Source organism: Triplophysa rosa, linkage group LG23, assembly GCF_024868665.1.
Source record: "Triplophysa rosa linkage group LG23, Trosa_1v2, whole genome shotgun sequence".
In the NCBI taxonomy this organism is placed as follows: Eukaryota; Metazoa; Chordata; class Actinopteri; order Cypriniformes; family Nemacheilidae; genus Triplophysa; species Triplophysa rosa.
The window spans coordinates 9,828,286-9,834,829 of NC_079912.1; positions in this window are offsets into that span (position 1 = coordinate 9,828,286).

Genomic DNA, 6,544 nt, shown 5'->3' on the forward strand with positions numbered 1-6,544 from the left:
TTCCAAAGCTTTCTTTGACCCTCGTGTCAAAGGCTTACAATGCTGAGGGTCAGGCCGATTCCGCCCTCCACACTATGGCAGTCCTTCAGGTCTTTCAGGCAAACTCGCATGAGCGAGTTACGCACTGCCACTGACCTCGCACTCTGGGCGACGAAGGCCACGGCATGTGACTTGGGTCAGTCAATGTCCACACTTGTGGTCCAAGAGAGGCATCTGTGGCTCAATCTTGCGCAGATGGACGACACCCAGAAGGCCCGCCTTTTGGCACTGAGGAGGTTCCAACCCCTCGTGCAGGACAAACACGTGCTGGTCCGGTCAGACAGCAAGACTGCCGTTTCGTACATCAATCACCAAGGCGGCATACGCTCACGGCAGATGTCACGACTTGCCTGACGCCTCCTCCTCTGGAGTCAGCAGGTGATCAAGTCCCTGCGAGCCACCTTCATCCCAGGCAACCTGAACCAGACAGCCGATGCGCTCTCTCGTCAGGGGACGCCCCGCAGAGAATGGCGACTCCACCCATTGCCCGCTTTGGTACTCCCTGACTGAGGGGCCCCTCAGCATGGATGCCTTAGCACACAGCTGGCCGCGGGACAAGTGGAAGTACGCCTTACCCCCAGTGAGCCTCCTTGCACAGGTCCTGTGCAAGGTCAGGGAAGAGGAACATCAAGTACTGCTAGTTGCACCCTACTGGCCCAACCAGACTTGGTTCTCAGGCCTGGTGGCTCTGATGACAGTTCCCCCATGGCCAATTCCCCTTACGAAGGACCTTCTGTCGCAGGGGAAGGGCACAGTGTGGCACCCCAAGCCAGGCCTCTGGAATCTCCATGTCTGGCCCTTGGACGGGACGAGGAGACCTTGAGTGGCTTGCCGCTGGCAGTCAGGGAGACGTCCTGCAGGCTAGAGACCCCGCCACTAGGCGTTTATACGCTTATAGGTGGCGTCTCTTCTCGTCCTGGTGTTCATCCTGCCGGGAGAACCCACGGAGTTGCCCGATCGGGTCAGCGTTGGCCTTCCTACAGGAGAGACTAGGTTCCTTAGGGGCGCAAGAAGGGTGTTCTCATGTTATCCTGTGACCCCGGCCAGGTTACGTGCCCAAGGTTCCCACCACTCCCTTTTGGGACCAGGTGGTGAACCTGCAGGTGCTTCCCTCTGGGGAGGAAGACCCAACCTACAATGTGCTGTGTCCAGTACTCGCACTGCGCCTACTACTCTAACTCAGATGTTAAGTTCCAGGTGAGACAAAACAGAGAGACTTCTCACGTCTGCTTTGAAGCTTAGGAGTCGTAAATATCCCACAGAGAAACAAAAGGGTTATCAACACTTTCAGGAGAAGAACCAACCTAAATCCAGGCCCTCCTGGAGCCAAGTCTGACTCCGTCCTGTTTTCTTGATATCAACATCAAAAGACCAAAAGAGAGTGGAGGGGGTTTATGGCTCATCTTTTAATGATTCCGACCATTTGGCCTATGCCAAGTCTCTACATTTGTTAGCCATTAAAACATGTTATTCTTTATCTCTTTACAACATCCCAGTTAAGTCACAGGTGTCCTATCCTGGTGTTTAAAGATTAAAAAAATCTGGTGTAGATTGAACGTCGATCATTGAAAAAACTAAAAGAAAATTAAATTCATGGTTACAGAGAGACTTGTCCTTAACCCTTTATGACCTGCCATTGAACAATTCCGCTAGAGTACATTTTAGTATTTTTACATGCTGTGCTGTTATGCTTTTGAGTATTTTCACATGCCATACATCAATACAATCCTTACACCCCCAATTTGAAGGCTATGTATGTAATTGATCCATAGTAACTAGGTAAACAGGTCAAAAGTGCAATAAACCCCCCCAAAAAAGGAAAATTTTTCCCCAATATATTTGACTAAATACAGATTTAACACAAATATCAACCTCAAACTTGTCAATGTAAAAACTTGCATCAAACACTTCAAAATCACATACAATTTATTTGGACTTTTACATAAAATAGTTTGTGAGATATAATCATTTTTGTAAACAGTGCGTTGTGAAGTAAAACAGATAAAATACTGCTTTTGAGAGAAATGTTGATTGAACAGCTAAAACAGACCATGTAAAATAATAAATTACCCTAATATCTGTACTTTATTAGAACTATAGATGCAAAAAGGCTGTGATGACACTTGTGACAGTTCCTGACCAGAATAACGCAGAGGGGCTCTTGACATGTTTCACACATAAATGGAGTGCATTTGAATTTGTGGGGTCAAAAAGATAAATAAATAAATAAAACATAAATAACCCAAAACAAACCTAAACATACTGGAAGACACCGCTACATATACACAGCCTAGCTGTGATGAGACTTGTGGCAGTTCCTGTCCATAATAGCACAGAGGGGCACTTGGCAGGCCTCGCACATGAATGGAAATTGATTGAAACTGGAGCAGATGAGCAGTCGGAAAGTTAATCTTCGTCGGACGCGAGTAGTAGCTCCAAAACCTCTGTGCTCGTATACTTCTTTTTCTGTGCAGTCATAACGTTACGCATCCAAGTGTGTGTGTTTGCACTTGCGTTTGTAAATGTGCATGTGTGAAAGAAATGATCAAGCAACGGACTGTAATGATAAAGAGACGCAACGACGAGTAGAACGTAAAGCATACCGCAAACGGAGATCCAATGTCGCGGCTTGTGATGTCACCACATGCGACAAACCTTAGGGTCATAGTGCACAGAATAGAACGTGATTACGTCATAGGAGTCGTAGGAAAAGGTAACCACGCAACCACTAGTAACCTTAGATCTATAGAACATGTGCGCAAAGACGTGCGATGCATTTTTACAGTTTTTTGTTATAGATTTTTACACAATTTGTGCAGACTCATTAGAGGGCGAAAACAACGCAACAGGATCGTGTTGTAGGCTTGATCTGAAAGTGTAACGTCTGTCATTTTGTATGCAAAAAGAATTATTCTGCTACCCATTTGAATTCCGTTTTTATTGGCTCTTGAACAGAGACACGCAAACGGGAGCGTGGGCGCTCCCGTCAGTTTTAAAGGGTTAAGAGGCCGATGTCATGGTTCTGCCCCATCTTGTCTTGCTTTTCTTGATCTTGTGGCAGAGCCATGGCAGAACGTCTTGTTTAATGTGGAGAGAAGCATTTTGGGCCACTTGGCCTTCCACATGCTCTCTCCAGGTCTCGTCATTGTTCCTGCCCTCTTGTTTCCTCGTTAGTGCTCGTTATTAGTTCATGCCCCGCACCTGTCCCCTCTTGATTTGGTCCCTTATTTAATGCCCCTTTGTTCTCTGTCCTGTGCTGGTTCATTGTCTTATCTGGTGAGTTCTTGTTCCCTGTCAAACAGGGGCGTAGCAAGCTTTTCAAAAGTGCGGGGGATGGATGTGGTTTGTTTGTTAACAATAAAAACTATGAATACAATGACAGAAGGCTACAAAGGGTATAACATACAAGATATAAAAAGCTTCCCATTTAAATGAGTGATACTAGAAAAGTATAAAAACACACTCGGTGGTAAGCTTGATAGTGACATGGGTCTGACAGGACTGTGACTGAGACTGCTAAATTTTGCTTACTTGCGCCTTGAAAAGGGGAGATATACACTCACCTAAAGGATTATTAGGAACACCATACTAATACGGTGTTTGACCCCCTTTCGCCTTCAGAACTGCCTTAATTCTACGTGGCATTGATTCAACAAGGTGCTGAAAGCATTCTTTAGAAATGTTGGCCCATATTGATAGGATAGCATCTTGCAGTTGATGGAGATTTGTGGGATGCACATCCAGGGCACGAAGCTCCCGTTCCACCACATCCCAAAGATGTTCTATCGGGTTGAGATCTGGTGACTGTGGGGGCCATTCTAGTACAGTGAACTCATTGTCATGTTCAAGAAACCAATTTGAAATGATTCGAGCTTTGTGACATGGTGCATTATCCTGCTGGAAGTAGCCATTAGAGGATGGGTACATGGTGGTCATAAAGGGATGGACATGGTCAGAAACAATGCTCAGGTAGGCCGTGGCATTTAAACGATGCCCAATTGGCACTAAGGGGCCTAAAGTGTGCCAAGAAAACATCCCCCACACCATTACACCACCACCACCAGCCTGCACAGTGGTAACAAGGCATGATGGATCCATGTTCTCATTCTGTTTACGCCAAATTCTGACTCTACCATTTGAATGTCTCAACAGAAATCGAGACTCATCAGACCAGGCAACATTTTTCCAGTCTTCAACTGTCCAATTTTGGTGAGCTCGTGCAAATTGTAGCCTCTTTTTCCTATTTGTAGTGGAGATGAGTGGTACCCGGTGGGGTCTTCTGCTGTTGTAGCCCATCTGCCTCAAGGTTGTGCGTGTTGTGGCTTCACAAATGCTTTGCTGCATACCTCGGTTGTAACGAGTGGTTATTTCAGTCAAAGTTGCTCTTCTATCAGCTTGAATCAGTCGGCCCATTCTCCTCTGACCTCTAGCATCAACAAGGCATTTTCGCCCACAGGACTGCCGCATACTGGATGTTTTTCCCTTTTCACACCATTCTTTGTAAACCCTAGAAATGGTTGTGCGTGAAAATCCCAGTAACTGAGCAGATTGTGAAATACTCAGACCGGCCCGTCTGGCACCAACAACCATGCCACGCTCAAAATTGCTTAAATCACCTTTCTTTCCCATTCTGACATTCAGTTTGGAGTTCAGGAGATTGTCTTGACCAGGACCACACCCCTAAATGCATTGAAGCAACTGCCATGTGATTGGTTGATTAGATAATTGCATTAATGAGAAATTGAACAGGTGTTCCTAATAATCCTTTAGGTGAGTGTATATTCTATTGTGAATAAAAAAACGCCCACACAAAGCTTTTTCTCTGGTGGTATAAATAATGTAACAATTTACTGTTTTTAAACATTAAAATAATATACACTTTTCTTTCATAGTTCTTCAACAGGTATGCAAACAATGACATCATTTCTCACTTTTTTCTCCTCAACAGGTACAATCAAACACAACAGGTAAGTATCCACAAATGTATTCAGCTAATCAACAAACAATGCTCAAAATATCAAAATCAATTGCACTGGCAATAAACCCATAAATACACTGCTTAACAATGACAATTTGTCCCTCCTCCTCGTAAATTCCCTGCCTTCTTCATCACAGTTACTTTATACATTGCATGCCACATACATAACCGAATTTAGCTAGCTGCTGAACAATATCCCAATTAGCAATTAGCATTAGTCTAAATAGTCCCGCCTCCTCAGCACGAGCTGACCGATAAATCTAACACACCAAGAGAGGCGGGACTTAAGGCAGAACAGCCAATCATCAGCCGGTCACACTCAAAGCCGGTGTCATGTTTGAGAGGGAGGGGAGAGGAGGCAGCCGCAGCGAGCGCAGACACAGAGCGGCCAGAGAAACGGAGGAGCGACTGCTGTAAGGCGTTTGTGCAAAACTGCGGAAAAACTGCAGAAAACGTGCGGGTGTTGAACCCTCTCACCGGGAAAGTGTGGGTGGGTTTTCTCTCCCCAACAGGTGCGTACGTCCGTGCCTGTCAAGTCTAGTTTAGTTAATTGTAGTCCTTGTTTGTTATCTCCAGTCTAGTTTCAGTGTAGTTAGTCTTAGTCCTGTCTTGTCATGTTGTGATCTTCCCTTGTTTTATGTTACCCCCTCGTAGGTTTTTGTTTTGTTTCATTATTAAAATGTCTTGTTAACCCCTTACCCGCTGTCTGCACTTGGGTCCTCTGTCCATGTCTCACCCAAAGCCGTGACAGCCTGAACCTTCTACCCAAGTTCTAAGGGTATATCACGAATGACTTACCTTGCTGGCGCTCCTTATGATGTGTGAAATAAGTCTGTATGTGGTGGATATTTGATAGACTATTAGTGAGATATTTTGTGTGAATGTACACTATTTATCAATTGCAGTATGTAGTCAAAAACGTCAGTAGGTATTATAGAAATATAAGTGGGGGTGGGGTTTAATTTTTTTTATTATTTTGTTTCTCTAAATTATACCATTTAAGATTACTTGATATAAGACAGTATTTAAAAAGCCCAACTCATTTGTTGAAATATTGTCCCTAACCTTATTTACTCTAAAGTAGGTGGTCTTCCCTTTTTATTAGTATGTAACTATAATATTACAAAACTGCCCCTCAAACTTTCAAAAACAAATGCTTTTGGTTTGGCACATAATTTATAAACATAATTTTAGTCCACATTGTTACTATATTTGGAATAATTGTAATATTCTTTATAAAAACAAATCTTTGTTTTTCCCAGATTGGGTCAATAATAATATTAATTTGGTTTCTCAATTAATCAGACCTGATCGATATTTGTATTCTTATTTTGAATTTCTAAACAGATATAATTTACCTGTTACTCCACGAGATTTTACAATCGTAATGGACGCCATTCCTGATGGGGTCATAACACTTCTTAAAGATTCAGCCAGATCCTCACTTTCTCTTTCTATAATGCATCCCTTTAATACTATGATTGGGAATATCTTTTCCCCTTCAGTCTGTCTCTCAGTGTTGTGTTG